Here is a 25620-nt window from a genome sequence, read left to right on the forward strand (position 1 = left end):
CAGAAAAAATGGTTAAGAAGATCTCTTTTAGTTAAAAATATTAGCAGGCTTCATACAAAATATTTAAGCCTTTAGAACTTCCTATCAAATACAACAATGAGCACATCAAAATTTATGGAATGTTTTCATAAGGTAACTCTATTCCAACTCCCTTAACTGAGATGCTGTTAATGTGGTTCTGTAGAAATTTAACCTCTTGAAATGACCCAAAGATTTAGGTGTGTTCACTTGAAAACACTTGATTTAGTCTTTTATAATCAAGGGACTACTGATTTCTCTTGCATACAAATACACAATTCAGTGAGCTCACAGTGTGTAATTACCTCAGATTCACAGGCTTTGCCACTTAACTACCTTGAAGTGCACTTCCCATGAGCACCTGGGCTGAGGAGCAGATACCAACCAAATGCCTTCAGGTATTTTGGGGCTGCAGAGGAGTTGGGCTCTTTGTACCTTGGGATGAAATTTGAAGCTGCTTCAAATCGTGTTGGGCTGCTTTGTGTAAGCTTTCCTCTTTGTTCAGTGCAACACAAGGTTAAGGTAGGTTTTGCCTCTTATTCATGTTTTCTTCCAAATAATCTGTAGCAGGCTTTACCATCTTTTACATGGAAAACCAGCCATTTTCTTTGGCACGAGTTCAGTTTTTGCACCTTGTAGCTCCTATATAGCACTTGCTTTCTCTACCCACTGGATGAATAGGGCTCTATAGAGCTATGGGCCATTATATCTTGGTTTAGATGCATGGTGTAGACTGCAAAACATGTGATTTTTTGTTTTAGTGATCCTGAGGAAGTACAGTAACTGAAGAATGCTTCTGTTGTTCCTTTTTTCACCCTGAGGCATAAGTTTTGTCTCCATGAGGGGTTATATGCTCTTAATATGATCTGTGGTGGTGTGGCCAGTGGTGTTATTCCTAAATGTGACTCTGAATACAATATACCTAATGTTTTTTAGATAAATGATCTCTAAGATCCTTTTCAACCCAAACCATTCAATAAGTCTCTGACAAGGTTTTGTGCTTTATGTCAAGTGATTTATAAGAAATGGTGGTGATACAGTTGGGGAGATGGGTGCGTTGCTCTGTAGTGCTGATTTGAATGACTCTGAGCTGGTATTTGGTAAGCCAGCAAGGAACAACCTATGAACTTCAGGATGAGTGTGCAATAAAATCTAGTAGCTCAGGTTGGTGGCCTGATACTGTAGGATGCCAACCTAACTAGTGATGGTCCTGGTCATAAAGTTTGTGTTTGGATTCAGTACAGCCTGAACCTCAGAGATGCTTCATTTTCATGTGAATCCAAATATTTTTGACCTGGGGCACTCACAGAATCCTGTATAGGTATAATTTTTTTTTTTTTTTGAATATTTTTTTTTCTCTCTTAGAAGTCTGAATCAAAATGTTTTTGCCTTTGCATCATCTTTCTATGTACTTATGCTGAAAAAGGAAATGCTGTTTCTGGCAAAAATCTTAAGTTTTTACAAAGTTGTATCTGTAAGAAGTTTCTTCCTGTTATTTTGTTTAGTGCGAAGAAAAAAATTAATTCTGTGTTGACATATAATTTGTCCTCATTAGCAGGAAACAGAATTTATGTGACTCAAAAGCTATTTGTTAGTCTAACATACCAGCCTAAAATTTTAGCCACCACTGATTGTGCATTGTTGACTTGACAGCAGAAGTAACCATAACTTAGACTTAATGAATGCTTTCATGCAGTATGCACAGTCCTCCAAGAGTCCTTATTTCATACTATTTAATGCTATGCTGAACAGTTGAGTTTGATAAAGGCTGAAACAGTCAAAATTATGCTTCTATTTGAATTTTAATTTTTAAGGGGGGAAGGCAGATGGTATTGTTTTACGGAGAGAATAGCCCAGCGTGTCCTGCCATACTAAAAGTCTCTTTGAGCCCATCTGATACTGGTCTCTGAGTTTTTTCTCTGCTGGTTTCCTCAGTTTATGCATTGTCTTCAAATTGCATATATTAGTTTCCTATCAGAAAAACTTGCAGGCATGGAAATCGGCCATGTCCTGTGAAGGTCACTGAAAAATTCATTCCCAAATAGGCAGCTTTTGTATAGCATTGATGCTCTTCTTGGTGCCAAAGCCTTAACTTTACAAATGGCCATGAGTTCAAAGGCAAATGCTAATTCAAAGCAGCAGCATGTCTTTGGAAGTACAGTCTCCTTGTCTAGAATCCAGGAACAAATTATATTTAAATCATTCCCACTCAAGGGATAACTTGTCTGACCAAAAGTTAAAGCATGTTTCCTAAGGCCATTGTCCAAGTGCTCCTTAAACACTGAGAAGCCTGGGGCATCAACCATCTTTCTTGGACACCTGTCCCAGTGTTTGACCACCCTCCCACCCTCTTGACAAAGAAGTAAGTATGCTCAGAAGTGAAATAGAATGATCTGATAATTTTTTCCCCCTCTCCCCCCCCCCCCCCCCCCCCCCCCCCCAACTTCCGTGTTTTTTTTCCCACATGTCATCTGCCAGTAAGGCTGCTTGCTTCAGAGTTTGAAATGGATACCAGTCTGCCTCTTATAGATCTTCTCTCCAGAGTTCCTGTAGCCTTCCTGAGAAGATGCCATCTGACTCTTCCCACCCATGGTTTCCTGGCTCAAACATCTGTTTTAAAAGCTGTTGTAATCTCAGTATAGATTTGCCTCGAAAGAGACCAAATGTCTCTCTCATAAATCTTTCCTGATGCTTTCACATCCTTGCTTTTTCCCAAAAGCTTAGGCAGCAATATCTGTTATTTGCTTGGGTCAACCTCCTAGATAAAAGTTCAAAGTTTTGATGTTGGCACAAATCGGTTAAAATGATATGATTTAAAAAAACTCCAACAAACAAAACCCCCTCAAAAAATCACCAAGAAGAAAGTACTTTGTTTCATATTTTGTGAATTCCATGTGAATAGATAAACCCCAGACGAAACAAGTAACACAACCCTAGGTCTGATTCCAAAGCGTTGGCTGTGCAGGAAAAGGCCGCGATTGAAAACCTCATTCCTTGCAATATTAGCAAAGGTGATAATGAATCGATTCTTTGAAACTGAAGTCCCATTTCAAAACTTATTGTGAGGAGTTGATGGACAGTCAGAGGTGAATCCTGCAATGTTGTGGGAAGTGGAGAGGGAGCAGGCCCGTCACTAATTCTGTCATGAGAGGGTGAGTGCAGGACATCTAGGAAAACAGGGCTGGAGCCTAGAGAAAAGCATTCTGCCATCAAGACAAATGCATAACTGCGGTGCACATTGCTGGGAGGTGCTTGGTGATCTTAAGGAGTAGACTAGAGAGTCATGGATATGCCAAAACGGTAGAAAATTTGTTTTCTTAGCTGCTAGAAGGCTTCTCATGATGTTTAACTCTTCCTTGGTGTGAAACTACAAGTCAGTGCCTCTCATCTGGGAGCTGCTGGTGGTGGAAATAGTTATGATAGAGGGCATCAAGCCAAGGATCTGGGCTACAGTTAATCCAGAAAAAATAAAAGGGCAGGAGAAGAGAGTGGAGTTTTGAAGTATTGTACTCAGACTTCTTCCCCTGGTAACCCCAGTAGACCTGCTGCTGCTTGCATAGAGGGGAGGACCAATTTCAGTACAATAAAGTAAGAGTCAGTGTAAGAAAAAGTGTTAGGTACTAAATTTTTTTAAAATGTTTTTTTATAAAGGCCACTAAATATTGTGAGCGTTCTCAATGTGAAGGTTTTGCACCTCAGGAATTTTTGTAAGTTGACTCCCTGTTGAAAGAAGAATAATATGGATGATGGCTCTCTTTAAAGTGTTGTGAGACTTATTTAAATATTCAACTGGTTCCTGAAAGGGAAATTGTCTCAAAGTTTTAAATGCATCATGTCTCCCAGCATTTCCAATGTACACCTTGACTTCTGTTTCATCTGTTGACTCCTGTGAGAGAGATTAAAGTGGAGAGAGAGCCTCCTATGCTTTGGAAGACCTGTCCTGTTTTTCCTGCTCCCCAGAAACAGACTTCACTGGAAAACCTAACAAAGGCATAATCCAGCTCCAGATCAAAAAGTATGCCTAGCCTGTAAAAGTATTAAATTATGGATAACAGTGCCACCTGCTGAATCCCAGCCTAACACCTTTCTTCTCAAAGAGAATGTGAGTCTTAATGAAATGGTCTTGGTTTTGACTAAGGCACAGACACATATCCTGCCTGTTTCTTATGTAGAACACCGGGTACAACATGGTTTAAAAATAAAATTAAATATTCATCTTTGGAGCATAAGATTTGTTTCATTAAGTGTGTCATATGGCAAAGACCATGGAAATTATATCAAAAAAGAGTTTGTCTGTTGTTAAATTGGCCTGATGCATTTTTCAAATTATTAGTACTGAGATATAAAAAGAAATAAAATTTGAATTGCAGTGCTAGTAGTAACTTGTCTAGAAGATGGCAATCTTCAAGTTTCAGACAAAGAGAGATTCCCTCCTGAATTTCTAAATTTAGAAATATTTGATTCTACCAAGAACGCTGTCAAATGAGTCTAAACTCACTGAGACAGGCAATCATTTTGTGGAAGTGAGTGAATGCCTTCACTGCGTTCAGCAGTTTTAGTAGAACAGCCCCCATGCTGCTTAGAACCACTTAACTTTTTTGAAGCCATTATAGGCTGAATTCTACCCACCTTATTAATAATTAATATGTCTTTAAATGTTTCTGGTCATTTTAATGGGATGCTGATGCAGGACAGTGCTGTTGAGAGTCTGTGTAGCTGAAATGAGCTCCTGCTCCCAAGGAACATCCTGGGTGATGTCAGGCACTGGTGAGTTTGAGTAACCTCAATGACACCAGCTGGTGCATGCAGTCCAGCATCACATGCCCATTAGCAGGCTGTTTTATGCATCATATCATATATGCAAAGACTTTTCTGTTGTGTTTAAATCCTACACATGCTCTTGCCTTACCCCTTTTCTACCTGGTGCAGTGTTAGCCTGGAGGGGCTGGTTTGTTTGATGAGCATCCTCTGCTACAGGCACAGCTTTGCAAATGCCAAGACCAGTGTTCACTCTTGTCACAAGCATAGCTCTGACACCTTTGGGAACTAAATCCAACATGTAAAACTGTAACACACCATGTACTTCTGGCATTAGCTGGCAGAAAATGTTATACCAAAGAGCTTGCTGTGAAGCTGTCTTAATTGGAAAAGTAGAAGAGAACATAATGTAGTGGACAGGACTCATGTAAAAGCATCTAGCAGTAAAAGGCAGGATGCATGCCTCCCTTTTTCCATATCCCTACAACAGTCTTAAGAGCGACATGGGAAAAAACCCAGAACTCTCAGCACATGGCAAGTACAGCTTTGTTTAATTAGAAAAACTAAACATGCATATTTTGGGCAACAATTTCAGGAACTTGAGACTACCTGGCTCTCATAGGTAAGATGCACAGGTATTTTTCTTCTTGCTTCCTCTGGCTCTGGCATTACAGCTCTGAGTGTATAAATATAGGGAGATGCATGTGTTTCCATTTCCAGTGTGAGTTCTGTGTTATTGACCTCAGTGTTTCTAAGCAAGAAAAAAAGGGATGTTAACAGCCATGTAAATGAAACTGGACACGTGCTTAACAAAATGTGACAGCAAAGTAAAGCCACTGACTTTGTTCCATCAAAAGATACAAATTTCCCATACTCCAGCAGAACATTCGAAGTGCCAGCATTCTCAGAGCTGTTTTCGCTCTCTGATGTGCTCTAACAGTCAATTTGTTTAAAGGGGAAAAAGAATGGCATTGCAAATGCAGCAAATAAAACATAGCAGTGCTGCAGCATGAAATTCTAGCAGATATCCTACTGCTGGAGTCAGACTTCCAAAAAAACACCCATTCATACTGGCTCTGGATGGCAGCAGTGGCACAGATCAGAGAACCTGTATTCTTCCATCGTGGAGCGCAGAGATGGAAGCACCTGTGTATTTTGTCACCTGTGCTCAATACCTGTGTGCTGGAGTGTCTGATAAAAGCTTCAGAGGCATCTTGAGAACTGTGTACCATGAAACAGATACTGTTGGCTTCAGCTTGGGCTCAACTCAAAACCCTAGGAGAACACGAAGGATCTATATATTTGTTATAATAAAGATGGTCTCTAACAGCTTTGTATTCACAGCTGCAAGGAAGCCATAAGCTCCTGTGCGTTTAATAGCGGCATTGGCATGTTAAACTACTTTCTTAAAACTAGGCTGATTCTAGTGCCTTCCTCAATCAAACCTTTTCCCTAAATGTCTCTCAAAAGGAGCTCTGGAGTCTGTACTGAGCAGCAGCTGTGTTAATCAAACTGCTGAAAGCAATACAAGAATCACTGCTTATCTAAAGGACAGGGCAACACAGTTTCTGTACCCCTTTTTAGCCTGAGTGAGAATTGGAGAGTAGGACTGAGTAGCAGGTTGGCACAGCACACTCTGGATTTAGTTTTAAGGAGAAAAGTTTTCTATGGATACATTGAGGTTTGCGCTTGGGAGCTTCTGCCTGTTGGCTGTGAGTGAGGATGAGGAATCACAGAATGGTTTGAGTTGAGATACCTTAAAGATCTTTTACTTCCAGGCCCCTGCTATGGGCAGGCAGATCTTCCATTAGACAAGCTTGCTCAAAGCCCCATCCAACACTGCAAGGGGTGGGATATCCACAGCTTCTCTGAGCAACCTGTGCCCGTGCCTTGGAAGGAGCTGCTCCCTTGACAGGAGGAATGGGTGGTGAGAGCACCTTGGATAAAGCCCGAGGAATCAAAAGCCAAAGGCCCAGGTGGTCTTGTTTCAGAGATACCAATAAAACTACACTCTGGGAGAAAGGCTTGCACAAACATTTGTTAAGACCTCCATGATCTGAGGTAGTAGACCTAAAGAAACTATTTGCAATGGCAAAACCTGTCCTCAGCCTATGAGCAAAAGCATTGGAGATGTTGCTTGGTAATTTCCATTGGAAGCAGGAAGAGCAAACCACTCCGGTCTGATGAATTTGAAATGCGTGTGGTGAGGAATGAATGACTGGGGAATCCACTGTAATCTTTCTGTAGTGCTGTCATGAGTCCAAAAGCACAGGGCTCAGTGGGAGAATAAAACCCCTTAAAAATTATTTCAAATCTCTTTTCTAGGAATATTTTTCTTGGGAACATTTAGAGAAGAAGGAAATACTATGCTTTTCAGAGTAAAAAGTTGAAATTCTTCCCTTTTCACTGCCAAATATTTTTGTCTTCCATCTCTGCTCAATCATTAGGTGCTGGGTCTTAAATTTATCCTGTCTCCTGAGAGGAAAAAATATTCATGTTCTGCAGAGAGAAGGACTTACTTCTTTGATAGGTTTACTTTAAAAGGGAGAGACTTGGAACAGATTGGAAATGTTAAAGATAGCCATGGACAGTATGTAGGTGGTGTCAGTTATATAGCTTTTTATAATACAAGTATGGAGCTGAGAGGGATAAGATGGCACAGGGATAAGGTGCTATGGAGGTGATCATGAAGCTGAGAGTGTGTTTTCTAGCCTCACCATTTGTTGAGCTATTTCACATCTGGTTTGACCTTGAGTATTTTGTTTGCAAAGCTGATATCAGGTTTGGAATTGGACAATATTTTATGGACTTTTTAGGTGTACTTGGTAAAAATGGAACTTACGGTGACAAAGACTTTGGAATTTGAAAATCCATCAGCTTTTATTGAAAAGGTTCTTTTTTTTTAATGGGGAAAATAAAATGCAATTTTGTGTGATTCTGAATGTATCTCTTACAATTAGAAAAATCTAATCTTTAAGAAAATTTCCAAGAAAATCAGTGGAAAATTACTATTACCACAATGAAGAGAAAAATACTCTATTCTGTCAAAAGTAGTCACTGCTTGTTTTGATTTTGTTTCAATTCATTGCATAAGAATATGGAACAGAGGTCCCATTTGAGCCCATGACCCCTGGGATGGAGTGTTGGGGATGTGTGTGTTGGAAGCCTGTTCCTTCCCAGGGGAACTCCTGATGATGCCAGTGTGGGGCTTTTTCAGCTGTGCAGGCCTGGACAGAGGGGGCAGAGCTGTTGAACAGGCAAATACTTCAGAGGAACAGCTAAGCATGTCCCTGCTTTGGAATAGAGAATGGGTTTGATGAACCTGGAGTCTTTTCCTGCCCTTTCTTGTGTGATTTGTTTTAGGCTGGGGCTTTCGGGGGTTCCATAACACAGGCTGTAGATGGGGCTGAAATTTTCTGTTGGTTTGTTGGTCTCATGTTGTGTAGTGGTTTCTGGGATTTTCGTAATTGGGAGGGAAGCTTTCCAAGGGCACCAGCAGTGCTGCCTGTGAGTTATCCTTGGCTTTTTGCACACAGACTGATTTGTATTTGTTCCCTTTACAGCCTATGGGGGTAACCTAGAGCAGCCTCAGGGATGTGCTGGTCATTCACCTTTTTGATCTTTTGTCAAAATACATTTAGTGAGAACAGTGGGGTGTGAGGAGAACATTAGGAGTCTTCCTGCAGGTCAGTGTCAAAGGGGAGAGAGACCATTGTTAAAGTCCTCTATCACAGTTGGTGGAAGAGGAAGAAAGAACAGCCTACCAAGAAACTGTTGTGCTAAACCTCAAGAGATGAGCTCTGAGACTGCAAAATTCTCTTACTGAATTGATAAAATAGTAAATGAAAGGGGAAGCAAAATTTTATTGAAATTAACATGAAGTCCCTTTAATCATCAAGTTTAATCCTCAGTAGAAAAGGACTCCAAAATTGATTTAATATCTCAGTACAACCATCCTCTCTAATGTGAAACAGAGATTCAAGTAAATGAATGATTTGCTTAAAAAATTCTGACTAATCTTGAGAACATTAAAATTAATATAAATGTGTGGTCTCAAGTTCTATCCACTTTTGGATCCCATTTCAGTAAGTGCATGTAATTTGGAATGGGACCTAAGCCATTTTGTGTGTATATGTACAGGGAATGCATTCCAGTACCTTTAATCAGAATGTCAAAGAGAGATCAGCTTTGCTGTTTCACATAAGATATGGAAATATCATCTGAGATGTACAGGAATAGAAAGAAAACGTACTGTAGAGTAGAAATGCTACAGTTTCCTTCAGAGTATGAGATGATTTAAGCAGCTATTTCCATGGGGCAAACAATACATGCAAGGTTGAGAGAGCTCCTGGCTCTATGTGCTTGTGTTGTAACACTTAAGTATTTATGTGTGTCTGAAGTTCTATCAAGAGCCATGCTATGGATTCCAGGATCTAGTGAGATAAGAGAGACCATCTCCCTGTATTCTTGGCTTTGTGGAGGAATGCTTTCTGCCTTCCTCCCTCCAATGATTGGCTCTTTGGACAATTTATTGCTTCTGTGAAGGAATTTTGAGAAAGGTAATCTGAGCTGTAGTCTTAGGTGCTATAAAGCATTCAAAATTCAATTTATTTTATGTTCTGTAAGAAAAAGTGAATTAATTGCTCAGTTTAGAGATGATATGATATTTCCTGCTGAACATCAAAAGGAATTGGCTGTGCATACTTAAGATACTGTCATCATAGGGTTAAAGGTGATATGAGGACACTCTATCATCTTAAATATGAAGTAAATTTTGTATAACAGAGATCATTACCTCTCACAGATGCCTGAACTATCGACCCAGTGCTTTTAGTCAGACTGAAGTATTTAGCCTTTGGAAAAAGCGGATGTGTCACCGGCAGAGAAGTAAGGATATGCCTCCCCGCCCTGTGCCTGCAGCTCCCAGGAACACATGGGTGCTCTGATGCTTAAGGGCTGGAGGTGGAGAAATCTAAAGAACTCAAGTACATCTGCTCAACTGGGAGGAAAACAAATTCTTTGTTAGCTCTGGGAGATGATCAGCCCCTGAAATGAAAGAGCAGATTACAATAATTTTTCAAAAGTTGAGTCGAGTACTGAGGAAAAAAAAGGACTGCTGTTGTTTGCTGAGCCTTGTGGCTAAAGGCCCTGCCCAGAGGCATTCCTGGATTCGCTCCTGCTCTTCCCTTCCATTTCCAGGCTGAGGAGTGGGTTCAAACCCTATTCTTTAGTTAGACCTCTGGTGTTTTATGATGCCAGCAATGGTGACTTTATTGCTTCCCTGGATGCTGGAGTTGTACTGGTCCTGCCATGGCTTCTGCCCTCTGCCTTCATCCTGCCAGACTCCTGAGACCAGAACTGCCCTGTTACCTACAAACTTATGTCACACCATGCCGCCTCCCTGTAGCTGAGATTCTCCTGTGTATTTCTGCTTTGGGATGTAGATGAGAAGCACAGTAAATAAAGCAGGAGGCACTTCTTTTCACAGAATTAACTATTTATCTTTGCATTTGTACTTTTTTGAAAACAGCATACGTATTAACATAAACTGTTGTCAGATGAAGTGAAATCATTTACTGCAGCTTGTAAGGGATTTTACACATCCTTCTGCAAGCCTAAGAATTAGACATCTGCTAGGATGAGGGTTAGAGAAAGCGATATTAAATACTAAATTGCAGAATTTGGGGAAAGCCTGGAAGATAATATTGGGGGCTTCTGCGCTCTGACGTTGCTCTTCTGAGGAACAGAGAGGGTATTTAAAATTGTTGTCTTTTCATCTGTCCAGGCTGTGGGCAGGTTCCATTGAAGAAAACAACTGTTTGTCGCAGACTTTTCAGTGAACTCATGTGGGGAGTGGATATGCTATACTTGGAGAGGGTGCTAGGCCAGTCTGGAGGAATGGAATGCCCTTTCTTTATTACACAGACACAGCAGAGCTGTTGCAGTGCCCCATAATACCCAGTGACCAATTATATTGCTGCTAAACCAAGGTACAGTAAAATCTGTGTCACGCTTAAATTGCTGTAACAAAAATGTGCGGTCAACTGTATCAGAAACTCTTGCTAGATCAATAAATAAGGCTCCATAAATGTGGACAATATCCAGAGAAATCATAGTATCATTCCCAATGCATACAGCTATACTGCAGTAGTTAGTCTGAGCATGGTCCTGCATCCATAATGAACAGCAGTTTCTTAACTGGTGTATAAATCTTCCTGTGAACACATGGCTGTGTGGGTGACACTTAAATGAAGAATGTCCAGGGTAGATGTGACCTTTTGTGTAATTTTGTGAACCTGGAGGATAACTGCTTGTCATGTAGCTTCTTTCTGATTCAGTCTGAGGGTAAAATTTGTGCTTTCATGACTGAGCAGATGCAGAGTGTGACTGTCACATATGAAGGGTTCATAGGCAGCAGGTGCTTGTTTGTCAGAACTGACTCACCTATTTTACAGTATTCTTTCTTTTCTGAATTTTTACTTTCTGCCCCATAAATTACTTGTTCTGATACTTCAGATGGTTTTGATTCACTTTTATTGTAGAGATTGAAGTTAAATAATCTTATGCTGGTGTTGGCTGGGGTAGGGTTAATTTTCTTCCCAGTGACTGTGGGTCAGTGTTTTGGATTTGTGCTGAACACAGTGATGATGTGTGCTTTTGTCACTGCTGCGCAGGGCTTACACAGAGGCAAGGCCTTTTCTGCTTTCCATACTGCCATGCTGGCAAGGAGGTTGGGGTGTATGAGGGGTTAGGAGGAGACACAGCCAGGACAGGTGACCCCAACTGACCAAAGGGATATTCCAGACCACATGACATCCTGCTCAAAATATAGAGTGGGGGGAAGGAGGGGGAAGAGGGGGTCATTTGGAGTGATTGTGTTTGTCTTCTCAAGTCACTGTTACATGTGATGGGGCCCTGCTTTCCTGGAGATGGATGGGCTCCTGCCTGCCTATGGGAAGAGTGAATTCATTCCTTGTTTTGCTTTGCTTGTGTGCGTGGTTTTTGCTCTCCCTATTAAACTGTCTTTATCTCAACTCATGAGTTTTCTGGCTTCTACCATTCCAGTTCTCTCCCAATCCTACCGTTGGGGGAGTGAGTGAGTGGCTGCATGGTTTTTGGCTGCTGTCTGGGGTTAAACCATGACAAAATTACTAGAAGTCAGGCTGCATTGTTTATCAGACACATTTATAATTCTGTTTTCATGATGCTTTTTCATGACTGGGTAAAGGATGGAGAGGGAGAGCTTAGTGATTAGTCATTATTGTGAAGAAATTAGAAGTGATGTGTATCAGTTGTGATTCTGACGTTGTAAAATCAGCTATGAATGCCAGACTAAGATCGAGTCTTGCTGCAGGTAATGACAATTGCTTATTCCCCATTGATTTTGAGAAGTTTGGGCTCTGCTGAAGGGATCTCATCTGGTATTTTCTTTTCCCCATGGCTGTGTCTGATTCACACAGCACAGGCATTGGTCACGACTGCAGTTATAATGTGAATCTTGTCCATCAAAATCTATGGATATGAGTACCCTGATGTAATACTTTTGTTGGCCTGAATGACATGTGCTGTTTATTGAGCTGGGGATTTTGGAGCTCCCTGTTCTGACTGTTGTATCCTCCTCAGGGTGTGTAAGTTCTTGGTCATTGCATACCTGGTGTAAATTGCAGCTCTCTGGGCATTGTGAAACAAAAAGGGGGACAGGTAAATTCCACAAAATACAAATGTGACATTATGTGAATTTTACATTACCTGCCTTCTTAATGCTGACAATTTCTAGCTAATTGTTGGAGTCCAGGGCATTCCTTTGGTTGCCCTGGAGGGTCAGGGACCTGGGCAGGGGGGTCTGGGACCCCAGCCCAGGGCTCAGAGAGACACTGGATTTGATTTCAGTCCATGGGAAAGGCTTCTTGCACTGCAGGAAGCATTGCAGGCCACAAGAGTGTGAAAAATAGTAGTTTAGTATATCACAGGGTGAAAAAACAGTGGGTTTGGGATTTTTGGCATTGAAGTGAATGGGGCAAGATGGAGAATTTGAGGCATTGTCTCCTTCTTCTTCCTTCTGGTTCCCTCACTCCATTTCTGCAGTGACGTTGGCACAAAGTAGTTAGTGAGGATTGGGTCAGAGTAAAGATGACCTTTTTAGTAATAGTGATAGACATTGGTAATAAATAGTAAACAAAGAATACGTAGCAATTAGTATAAAAGATAAGGACAGCCCAGAGACAGGAGGAGTCACCAGGTGTCCGAGCCGCAGCAAACATCTTTTGGACACTGAGAAAATTGTAAGATAAGAACTAATAAACGAAGCATGTAACCTTGAAGACTCCGTCTTTTCCTGCGTTTGGCACAGAGCTTTGCAGAGGGCCAGAACTCTAAAACCACCTGAATGCCGGGGAATTTAAACTCCAGAGAAAAGGAGCCCCCGACAACTGGCGTCCCTGAGTGGGCAGAAACAGCTAATAATATATATTTGGATCTGGGAGAAACAACATCTCACCTAGTGTATTCTAACTCCAGAACAGGGAGCAAAGGGCAGAGAGAGTCAAGATCAACAGCTGGAGCTGAGATTGTGCATTTGATATTTAACCTTCAAATGAGTGGCAAGGACTGGGGTATATGATGACAGAAAATGGGCGAGCAGTAAATCCAGTAAATGGATTTAGTATATATGTGGAAAATGTTTGTATGGGTGATTTAACACTACAGTTACCCAAATTTGTCCTGGCCAGGGGCTTGCCACTGAAGCAATTAATTGAATGAGATGGGCATGGTAACATGAGTTCTTACTGTTCTTAGCTAGGTCTGTGTATGTACATGTGACAAATAAATTGCTGGGACTGGCAGGGATTGTAGTAAAAGGTGGCATGCCCCTTAGCCAGAGGCAGGCTTTGGAGGCAATTAATCAAAAGAGTTGGGCAAAGATATGTGACACCTGTCGCAGATAGCGCTGCAAATACACATGCAATTAATGATCTTGATGAAAGAAAGAAGAGATAATTTAAAGTAAGGTGTTCTCTAAAAAGCTAGAAACTCTTACTAGAAAATTTCTGCCTTTGCTACAAAGGAGTCCTAGCATTTTCAAAGCATCTGCTTTCCAGGTAGTTCAGTATATGCACATATGAATAGGAAACACAGAGAATTTTCAGTGTCCTAAAATTCCCTCAGCTTGAAAGCTGCTTGCACAAACAGTGTGCATGCATGTCTTAAAGTACTGTTGCTTAACTGACAAGTTTAAGATAAAGATAGCAGAAATTCCCAAATATTGTAGAGTGCTCTTATAAACATTACATCAGGTACTAGATAATGTTACCTAAGTCTGCAAACTTTGCTTTATTGACAGCAGGTATTTTAAATCTTTTTAGGTCATGACACCTTTTTACAATCTAAAGGAACATTGATCTAACCATAGTCTTCACCAAATTTATGCTGTATTGCTCCTTTGCATGGCAAGCATTAATTTCTAATGATGATCTTGAGATTTAATGAAAAATTTAAAAATGGTAGTAATAATTCTTTTTCCACAGAGATTTAATTCTTCAGTTGTCTTTAGCTCTTATTCCTTCTTGCACTTTTTCTTATTCCTTTCTGCACTTTTCCTGCAGAAAATCCCACTTACTCCACCCTGAAACTGCTTCTCCATTATAAGAATATCCTTGAGTCCCTACTGACTTAACGAAAAGTCTCCCAATGCAAACAGTTAACTATGAAAGCTGATGATGTGTTGAGTTTTGCCTGCATATCCTAACACAAGGTCAGATCTCTGTTCTTTTCAGGATTTTCACCTAAAAATTATGACCCTTATACAGGCTACTGACTTCTAGTCTTCACTTGTTATGCTTGTCTGCATCTTTTCATACTGGAGAATGAGTCTGTCCCTTTCGTATAACTCTGTTCTGCAGTGGATGTTTCATTTGGGTTTTGATCCTACCTATCAAAATGAGTTATTTGGGAATGTTGTCCTTAGGTTTATCTTCTGCTGGGGTAGCGTCACAGGTGTTGCTCCCCAATGAGATTATCCCCGATGCAAACTTCTGGAGACTTCCTTAGCTCTTCTTTAGTAGTTGGATTTGTGTGAAGTCTGCAGAGCTCTTTTCTGAAATATCCCTACCTTGCTGAAATGGACAGGAATTGATACTTAGCCTTTATTAACCCAAGCTTAACATGTCATCAATTATCTGAAGAAGCGTTTAAGATTTTTTTCTGCAGACTTGTTGGCAACTCATGGTCTTTTAAGATAAAGCAAAGAGATAATGTTAGCTTAAATGACAGGCAAACTGGTTGACAAGCACAATGGGAGATGATCTTTAGTATGTACATTAACAGCTTGCCATTTCAGAGAACTCCTTTTAGTTGAATTGAGTGGCACTTTTGTTCTCTTTGCAGTTTCATTCCCACAGCAGGGAGAATACAAGAAAAGGAAGAGCAGGACCCTACAGATGGCAGTCTGATCAGTTAATTTCAATAGCAACTGAAAAGGAATGTTTTCATCTCTTCATAAGACTCTGTCCATTGCTTGCAGGATCCCAAAGAAAGAAAGAGAGCATGAGAGCAGGGCACCCTGAGGCTCCCACCACTCCTACAAGGTCAAACTTGTTACCTCCTCTATTGCCACTTCTAAACTGTACCTGTCAAGAAAAGATTAACAGAGATCTGTTAATATTTTTCTCCCCACCCTAAGTGAAACATAAAAGAAGCAGTAGAAAAGTCTTAAGGAGAATCAGGACAATGGTACAGAGATTCTTTAGCACAGACGAGAAACAACCTGTATTTGATGTGTTCACAGACATAGAAATTATTTGCAGGCTGGTTATCAATCCTTCCAGTAGTCTGCTGGAACCTGGAGATATGAAGTAGCTGCTGGAGTTGTCAGTGTTTTGAATTAAAGAAGAATGAATGCACTGCTGTCAAATGATCCCGCTTTATTTTTTTTAACCCTGCTTTATTATTCATGTGCAAAAAAAAGAAGAGGACAACTGGATGGGAATGAAAAATTAACTAAAAAAAAAAAAAAAAATCTGGCTGAAGCATAGAGACTTACTCAATAGTGCCGGGTTGTCTTTTTCTGGTGAGAAGTTTGAAGAGAAGATTCAGATTGGGATCACATTTCACATTTCTTGGTTTCTCACCAAGCCTGTTCCGTATGTCTCTCAATATGCAGGTGTTAATGAAATCAGTTTAATTCCATTCATTGCATCTCTATTGGAATTGGTCCAATATACTCTAATAACACTCAACCTGCTAATTGCTTCCCAGTGAAAATAGAGATGGGTCAGTCTGAACCTATAGGACTTTATTATTGATTACCTGGAATCTTGATTGATGGTCTTTGCTTAGTTCTTAACGAATTAATCTGCATTAGTGATGAGGAAAAGTAGAAATAGTTTTGATTTTAGTCCTACTGAGGCTGGGGACGTGTCCCAGATTTCGCAAACCAGCAATGGATAAATGAGAAGTCTCCAGCTCAGTAGATTTCACCACAGGCTTCAGAATACTAATTTTGTTCTTTGTTTTGCTTTTTCTTAGAATGGAGCCTGAGTCTAAAAGTACTTTTTCTTTCATCTCTAACCTTAAAATTACTCATTATCGGTTTTGTGGTAAAGGAAGAGTCAAACCTGGAATTTGGATTTCTCCCTTGTAAGCTATATTTAAGTTTGCTGTAAAGCCACTTGACTACTTGGTTGGCAATGAGATAGGATTTTTGTGCCAACTTAATGTGCCCTGATAGAAAATGACATAAATAAAATAGTGTGTTTGGGGGAGTACCTTTAGGGCCAAAAATAGTCTCCCTAAAATTTAGAAAACCCTTAATTCAACAATGCTATGTTTTTTTTCCTTTAAAGAGGGACAACTCTTCTCAGCTTATGCAATTCTATACCAGTAATTATAAGTAATAATCTTAAAAGAAGTATCATGGAGTGGACATATGTGCACATGTACACATATGTATATCTCCATGCACAAACAGCTAGATTTTGAATTTAGCTTCTAGAGATTTATTAAAGTGACATATGGTGTCACCTCCTGCTTTATAGGAGCCCTTAGTTAAAAAGATATGAGGGTAGTGATTGTAAAACCATCATGTTACAAACATTAGTTAATGCTTCTGTCAGTCAGTTCTCTCTGGTGTGCAGTAGTCTCACATCAGAAGGCATTAATCTTACACTGGCTGATAGACAGAAATGCAGCGTTGCTCTTCTGTTAAATCAAAATGTGCCCAGTCCTTTGCAGAAATGTGTTCCACTCCTGCCAGTAAGAGGCTCTGCTCTTTTGGCAACATGCTGTGTTCTTGCCTTCTTGTAAAAGATTCTGACTTTTCACTAACGTACATAAATATTTGGCTTTCAATGCCGTAAAACAGTGCAGGTCACTCTAGACCTAAAAGGACCCCAAATCTCCTATATTAGTTCTCCAAACCAAAAGGACTTGAGGGAATCTAGCTGTACTAAATAGTAAAAAGCAACAGTAAAAGCCATGATTTGGTGCTGAAATTCCAGTTCTATTCTTGCTTTCCTTCGCTGTCCTCAGCCACAACCTCTGTGAGCTCACACCTCTGCTTCAGTTCCAGGAAAGTCTCATCCCTTTCTCTGTTTATATATGTCAATATACACATGTGTATGTATGCCTATATCTTGTGTGCTCTAGCTCCTGTCTTTAGAACCTTTTTTACCTCTTTTTTGCAAGACCTTCTGAGGAGGTTTCTTTGGATTGCTTATTGTCAACCTTGGTTGCTTCCATGGCTTCTCACTGCCAAACCCTTGTAGTTTGGTTTCCGATTTTTGTTTGTCTTCATTCTCTGGACTGCTTTCCCTGTGGATTCTTTAGCATGTTTGCCATTAGGTTATCTTCTTGAAATGTCAAACCCACTGCATCATGTACTTTCTATTTTTTAAGGCCTTTGAAGTGGGGGGTGATATTTATTCTCTTTACATGGTACCTTGTACAAGGTTACCAGCTTGATAGGCTTCTAAGCAGTGTTATGTTCTCTGCCATATTTAATGTTAAAATATCATTCTGTGGAAGTCATTGGCTTGCAAATTACCTTTTTGTCTTTAAATTGTAGAAATATTTTTCTGTACCTTTTCCAGGACTGATAAAGGCTTTGGCCCTATGAACGTATAGGCAGGAAGTAAGCTCAGTTGCTTCCTCCACAGTGCTGTTGTGTATTTATTAATTAGGCCTTTTAAAAAAACAGATTGCAACACAATTCACTTCTCCCTCTTTCCAAGCTGAACCCATCTATTGCTAATCACTGTACTTAGGTGTAGCACTGAGCGTGTTTCCTGTCTATGAATTGTGCCATCATTGCTATACTTATTAATTTTTATATACTAGTGTTATACAGTGTGGTCTAAAAAGCATTCCTCGGCCTTTTATTTCCAGTACCGTGTATTTCTAACTTGAGTCCCAACAGCTTTTCATTGCTGTGCTCACAGAAGTTTTGAGGAACATGACCTCCCCTTTGAAAGTCTTCTTGGACCAGGCTATGCAGTCTGTCTGAATAGACTTCTGTTCTTTGCTTTATCACTGAATTTAGGATCTTTGCCTGTGCTACAGCTCTGTAGTTTTCTAGTTTGGCCCTTAATTCTGTTTTAAGTGTGGATGCAATGTAAGCTTTCCTCAAATGCTTAGCCCTGTTAAAAGCTTGCAGTTTTCTAGGGCAGTGTACAAGCCAGTGCTGTTAAGTAAGAATAGTGATGCTACAAAGGCTTTGAGCTATGTATGCTATGAATTTTTTTTAGAGAAGTTCTTTTCACTAAGGGTCCCACCCCAAGCTGAGCTTTCTGCAGTTCAGTGTGAGAGAAGAACTCACAGTTCTGTGATATTCAGAGGGATTTGAGCTACTGCTGGTTTTGAAAGAGAAAGTACCAAAAAGGCGTGCAATAGAAACCCTGAAACACATAAAACCACTTCCATAGTGTTTGTTGTCTTTTTTTTTTTTTTTTTTTTTTTTTTTCCCCTCTCCTTGTTTTACAATTCTGCGTACAGAATAACCTTTGTGACTTCTGTTGGACGGAATTCTTCTTTTTTGACTGCTCTGATACTGTCCTCAGTTGCAAAAATAAGATATGTTGCCCCACTAGTAGAGGCATATTTTGTTCCTGTGCAGTTTTCTTTTCCTCCCTGATATTCATGAGCATGAAGGGATATGTTTTTAACTCTCACAGTACTAATTATGTCTCCTGATCAGTCTTTTTAAAACCTAAAACCCTTCTCAAGAGCAGTTCTGCCTCTGGGCAGACTCATATTGATGCTTCTGTGTTTGGACTGTTTTAAATCCTTGAACTCTTCAGACTTATCTGAGCCATCTCTTGGTATCTTGGGGAAGACAGCCCCCGCCCCCAAACCATTTGTATTGCCCTTGCATATTTGGCATATGCCTTGTTGCTTTAGGTCTCCTGGATATGAAATGTTCCAGCAGCTGAAAACGATGGAAAAGCACTACTGTAGGCTTTCTGTGGAAAGCTGATGTAGGAATGTGGAGCAGGAGAATATTGAGAAAATACTTTATTAAATTCCAACCAAATGTTAACTATCCGTTGTATTGATTTGATGCTGTTGGTGCTCTCTTTCCCTGCTGTGTTCTCTTGCTTCTTGTCCTCCAAGAGGTGGAATTTATCACCTTGCAGGCAGATGGGGCATTTGGCAGAAGCAGGATCCAGATGTAAAGCCTTGGAAAGTTCCCAATAGCAGCATCTGGGCTTGGCTCTGGCTTACTGCCTGAATTCTTTGTGAACTCGGAACAGCTGGCTGTGAAACTGCCTCTGAGGCTATCTCGGGGGTGGTTGCTACAGATCTGGCTGTGAAATCATATTCTCCTGACATACCTCACCATTCGGAGGAAATGTACCCATACGTTTACAGGCAGAAATCTTTTTGTAGCTCAGACTTCAAATGTACTGTATAAAATATGAGCATGTATCTTTTTGTACCCACAAGATGAGTAATCTGGAAACTGCATGAGGAATAAGCTTGTGTGTGTGGATTCATGTCAATGCATTTCTGTGTGAGAATATGGATAATTGTTAGCAGATTCTGTACTACTATGACTGTCTTGACTCCAAGTCCATGGGCATATGCCAGCAGAATATTTGGCTAAATATCTTTTTATTTCATGTAGCAGAAGAACACTGTAGGTTTTGGGCATGTTGCCTTCTGTCCATTTTACTTAAAACACAGCCTTGCGCAGTTGAATTGTGTTGCCTTCATTATGTGAAACTTAGTTCTGTGCACAGGTCTGATAAAGACTAATTTTTCAGCCTTAAATGGCTCCTAATTCAGTGTCAGACCCTCTTTGCAGTGGGGATATTCACTACCAGATAGATTTCAGTGCAGTCAAAACAAATGTGAATTGAGCCAGTATTTTATATGTTCGCCACAGCTGTCTACATCATGAATGGAAAATAGTCTGTCTTTTATTTATGGTAAATTGTTGATTAAAATACACTTGAAATATTGTGTTGAAAATACCAATATGCCACCTATGCAGATGTATTTCAAATATTTATCCCTCTGTGTATATTGTGGAATATATTTATAATTAAATGACCAGACTTATGAATTTTGGTGCTTCAGGATACAAAAAGAAATATCATTTTTGATATATATGGTCTTTTAAAAATAAAATTGTCATAAACATTTATTTGTAATGACTTCTGTTGGATTGATTACTTATTAATATGTAAGAAAGAAAGGCCTAATATTGAATTTGTCTCCTTCAATGTGTATCTTTGGGTGTATCCTTGCTGGTTTTATCCATACTTTCATGGAAATGTGGAAGAATGGGATAAGTCTGGGGTGAAAACTGTTTCAAAATGGCAGATTTTTTTTACCAGTGATTTCTAATAAATCCTTGGTAGGTGTTTTTCTTTGTTATCTCTACTGAGAGTTTACTTAAATCAAGACTGGTAGAGTCTTGTCTGGTTACAGGGCGAACCGGTCCATCTGACTCACTCTGCACTCATAACCCACTGAGAATTAAGTCACTGTTTTCCTTTATGATAAATTGAAATATAAAAGTGATAAAGGCAAGAAAAGAAATTTTGCTTTCTGGCATGTTTTTCTTATTTCCTTGGATCAAATTTTCAATACAAGAATGAGGAGCAGTTTAATTTTGTGAGGTCATCTCTGCTAAAGCACCTGTCTTGGTGTTTTAGTGCTGCAGGTGCTGGACAAGTGCTGTCCATAGAGACATTCTGTCTTTGACGTCATAGGGGAGGTCTATACGGTTGTTAGTAGTGCAGGTTCCCTGCCATCACCTTCTTTCCACAGCTCAGCTGTTAGCAGAGAATTTTTGCAATTGGGGGAACACATCTGTTCTTCTCTCTCCTTTTAACATTGAAGATGCTGCTCTCACCAGCTCTTGCTGTTCTGGGGGAGTTTGGTGAGTAAAGTCAGAGGCATGAGACAGCACTGGAGTTGTACCTTGTGCATGACCTCTGGCAGTCAGGTCAGGTTAGCAATTGCTGCATTAGACACAGCAAGCACTGATTCCCCTGTTGTGACTTCCTCTCTTCGTAATTACTGAGATCCATCTCTTTCCATTACCTAATATTGAAAGTGCAGTATGCGTGGAAAGGTATTTCTATCATGTGGAACAGAGATAATGGGGGAATCATAAAGGAGGAACAGTATTTTCTCTGTTTCAGACTACTTTTCTGTGATTTTTATATTCTTTTAGGTATAAAAAAAAGGTAATAGTATTTACTTTTTAATTTTAGACCTGTAGCAGCTGGTGGGAAAAGACAGGATGATATAAAGCATTTCACTTCTCATGATGCAGTTTGGGGCCATACTGTGCTCACTGCTTTCAAGTTTACACAATTTACTCACACAGAACTACTGTCCCTGAAAGGGTGATTGCTGCACTGATATACCGAAGTCTACAATTGCTTGGTGTAGTTTGGGACAGGTGATGTGTAGCAAGTCCTTAATCACCAATAGCTTCCTAAAATGAGTTGGTAGTTGGGAAGATATGTTAATATTTTAAAAGCAGTAGTCTTACATGCATATCTAAGTCTATCTTGGCTCATCAGATATAAGATCTGAGAAGTACAGAGCTGAAATTGGTTGAATACATCTAAAAGCCAAAGTACTATCTGGACCTGCTTGGTTTCTCGTTCTTTGTTGTCAGAAAAGTGGGTTTTCTGGCACCCTCTTGTGATATTTTCTGGAGAAAATGGTAGAATCTATAGCAAAACTCTCTTCCTCTTTAGCTTAAGCAGTGAATCTGTTAGCAAGCACGATGTGTGAGCTGCTATCACATAGAGCTATGACTACAATGGAATTAAAGCTAAAAAGAATAATGTTCTTATTATAATGCCATTTAGTTTGTCACTTGCAATCTGCCTTTTAAGAGCAGTTCTAGGTCACCGACTTGTTCTTAACTTACAATTTCAGAATGACCGTGGAATTCTGCACAAAACCCTCTTGAATAAGATAAAAGCTGTCTGTTCAGTTTCCTGAGTGCAGCAGGAACATATGATTATTAAAAAGATATTAAGAAAAGATAGAAAAAAAAAATCTTCTTTCTCTCAGAAAGTGTAGTGATGCTTTTAAAAGGAACTTTCCCTTTAACAGTTATTTGGTTTTGGAGTACTCAGAATAATAGAAATTCACTTTTCTGGTGTCACAAATGACAGGAAAAACTGTTTAATCAGCATTATATCTTCAAAACAGCATTTAACAAGTAAAAGCGTGGCGGACTTTAAATATAAATAAGACCCATCCCTTGGATCTTCTTTTAACTGCAAACCTTCAAAGAAATTATATTTTTACTCCAAGCAAATTATCTAGGAGAAAAAAATGACAAGAGTAATCTATTTTTTTCACAGCTGGTCGGTTGGCCAGAGTTTCTCATCAAGGAGTACATGCTGTTTGCTCCCCAGATGGACAGGCTGTGTGAGTAACAAATCCACTGAGCCTGGGACACAAGGTAGAAATTATACTGTCTGTACTTTTAATCTTGCACAGCTCTGCTCGTTGGTAATTACAGGTGGCCCATATCCAAATGAGACTCCATTGGGACAATATCCTATATCTTGTCAAAATGAGTCCCATTGAAGCCTCAACTGGAATTAGGTCAAAATACTGAAATAATTATGGGAGACTTATTTTTAAGAAATTGAAGCCCCATAATGGTGACAATTAGACACTTAAGCACCATCAACTGTAACTGCAATTTTAGTTTCTTCTGCTTGGTCCATTTTGTTCTTGCTCAGTGCTAGAATGAGGTGCTGAGCAAAAAATACACGAGAATGTGACTGTGAACACTTGTTCTGGGGTGTCTGTTTAGTGCTGGAACAGCAGTGCTTGAACAGTGCCTCGTGAATTCCCTGAGGCTTGGACGAGAAATGCTGCTTGTACACTGGTACACAGATATTTGGGTCACATCTTGCTCATCTTGCTTTCCCTTTAATTTAAAGCATGTTTGCTGCTGTCCTCATTCTGCCCAGGGGTACTCCTACTTTATCAGTCAAAAGGCATGGAGATTTCAGGCCCTTTTTTGTGAGAGTCTTATTAGAAAGTCTGAATTACAAAGTGATTCCATATATAAGCCCTGAATTGTTTCCTAGGGGACACCAACCTTCCCCTCTTCTCATACAGTCTAGATGTTGAAGACCTGCATTTTCTTCTTCCTGTGCTTTTGAGATGCTGTCCCAGAGCTGAAACATCTCAAAGGTATACTAAAATGCTATTGGGCATGTTTGAAAGTGATATGTCTAATTTCTGAAGAAAACCTTGAGGCAAAATGCTTTTCTCTTACTCTGATGTAATCCTACCAACTCCTAAATCATTATACTTTTAAACTAGGCATGAAAACAGCAGAATCCAGACTCATTAGTGTAAGACTTGGAGGGCTGCTGTCTGGGATGTCATGGTAACTGGAATTGTCTGCTTTCCCCACCATTTCATGAGAGTTGTGGGGCTGGAGCAGAGCAGAGGCCAGTCTGGTCTGGTGCTCATCTCCTCTGGGGACAGCACTGAGAGGGTGCTGGTCTTTCAGCTTGGCTCAATGTGCCTATTGAAAGCAGATGTGCTCTCTTGGTCCCTCTTTTTAAAATCTCACATTTGAAAATCATGCTGGTGTGTAAACTTGGTGCTGGCTGTGGATTAGAAGCAAGATACTTCTGGTTGTTGTAGGTGAAACCTCCTCAGACCTCTTCGTGTCCGCTCTCCCTTTCTGGCTGGTCTGATGTATATGTGGGGAAAGTGTGTGGGCATGGGTAGGAAAAGGTCAGATCTGGAAAAAAATGTAACAAAATTAATTTATTTAGTTTTTAAGTCATCGCCTGAATGGAGATATTGCAATGTGTCCCTGTTTTATCTGGTGTCTGGAAGCCTCTTGGTATGGATACCCACTGGGCTCATGCAGTATCCTCGAGACACAACCAGGACCAGAAGGAATCTCTCTGCACAGCCCTTTATTTTTCCTCATAATGATCAAAGCTGAATTCCTGCTGTGACTTTACTTCAGGATCTGCTGTTCCTCTTTGCTCTTTCTAGCTATCCTACAGAATTAAGCAAGTTAAGGTGTATACAGCCCTTTCCCCCTCTAAATAACAGGCCACCTGCAGCATTCCTTGGTGATATTTGATAGAGCAGTTATAGAGTACAGAAGCCCTGGGCTGTCAGACTGCAATCTGTCTTGGAACAGTTCTGCTGATAGTTCCACAGCAGATGCATGTGTGGGCTGATTTCTTGTAAGCCCTGTACACTACTTTATCTTCAGCAACCTCCTCAAACCTCAAGGTAATTTAGATAAAGCGTTTTTGCCCTTGCTCAGCTTCATGATCAATATTTAACTGCTTTGCTATTATAAAGATACCTTGCTAACGAGCACATGGCATACACCGTCTGCTGGAGTGCACATTTGTTGGTAATTTTTCTCCTCCCTAAGAAAGCAACATAAGACTGTATGCAAACAACAGCATCAGTAGAGCAGCATGTTTATATGTGGGCAGAAAGGCTAAATCTGAACAAGCTACAGATAGAAAATACAGTGTAGTTCTTGTGTAGCTGAAAAATTAGTGAAAGGTGGTTTGATTTTTCTTTTTCTGTGTGTGTGTTGCTGTTTTTCTTTTCTTCCTTTTTTTTTTTTTTTTTTTTCCCCTACTTTTGTGGGAGACAAGAAAAATCTTTCTAAAGAAGTTGTATTTCCTGAAATAATACACCTCTGCACCACAGGCACAACGCCTATATGATTGGACTTTTAATCTGGAAAATAGTTGTTGAAGATGAACAGCATTTTGTTTGGTTTATGTCTGCTCCATCCTTGTTTTGGCAGCAGCAAGTATGAATGTTGTTAGTCCTCTGGACTCTAGAATGACAAGGCTGGTTGGAGTTCTGGAATGCCAGGTGATTCTCTTGAGCTGCTGGTTTATCAGAAGGAAACTGAGAGCTTAGAATTTGGCCAGTAACAATTCATGCTCCTTTACGCTGTAAGAAAGAGATAAGAAGAAGCCAAATTAAGTTTGCTGAAGGGATAAGTTTGTTACTTACCTCAGTGAGTGCAGGGTAAAATATGTTCCAAAATAGGTAAACTGCTACTTTTGCTGTCATTCTTCTGAGCAGAGGAAAAGCTGAGCTGAAGCCTGGAGAACTATTTGGTGAATACCACGGCAGCTCAATGTTCCCCATGGCTGTGCATGAATGGCTTTGGGAATCTTTGTGTCTGTCAATTAAAAAAAAAAATAATAAAAAAAAATTGGCCATTCTCTTCTTTCAGGCCAGTTTTGAGCAGCAGTTTCTAATGGTTGTTCCAGCAGTCCTGCATGCAGATCCACTCTCAGCATCACCCAGTCTTCAGCTCCCAAAGGAAACTGTAAACTGTTCACAACAACCAGG

The 25620-nt window shown here is 40.1% G+C and overlaps 1 long non-coding RNA gene across 3 annotated transcripts in view; it reads left to right on the plus strand.

The window, feature by feature from the left end:
- The first annotated feature begins 409 nt into the window (after positions 1–409).
- The window catches only part of LOC120758509 (uncharacterized), a 161518-nt gene continuing 136307 nt past the window's right edge, over positions 410–25620 (plus strand). For all 3 annotated transcript variants that reach the window (XR_005702921.2, XR_009208274.1, XR_009208273.1), the window contains exon 1: positions 410–540. This is a non-coding gene — a long non-coding RNA (uncharacterized LOC120758509). The remainder of the gene's footprint in view (positions 541–25620) is intronic.

Source organism: Hirundo rustica, chromosome 12, assembly GCF_015227805.2.
Source record: "Hirundo rustica isolate bHirRus1 chromosome 12, bHirRus1.pri.v3, whole genome shotgun sequence".
Classification (NCBI taxonomy): Eukaryota; Metazoa; Chordata; class Aves; order Passeriformes; family Hirundinidae; genus Hirundo; species Hirundo rustica.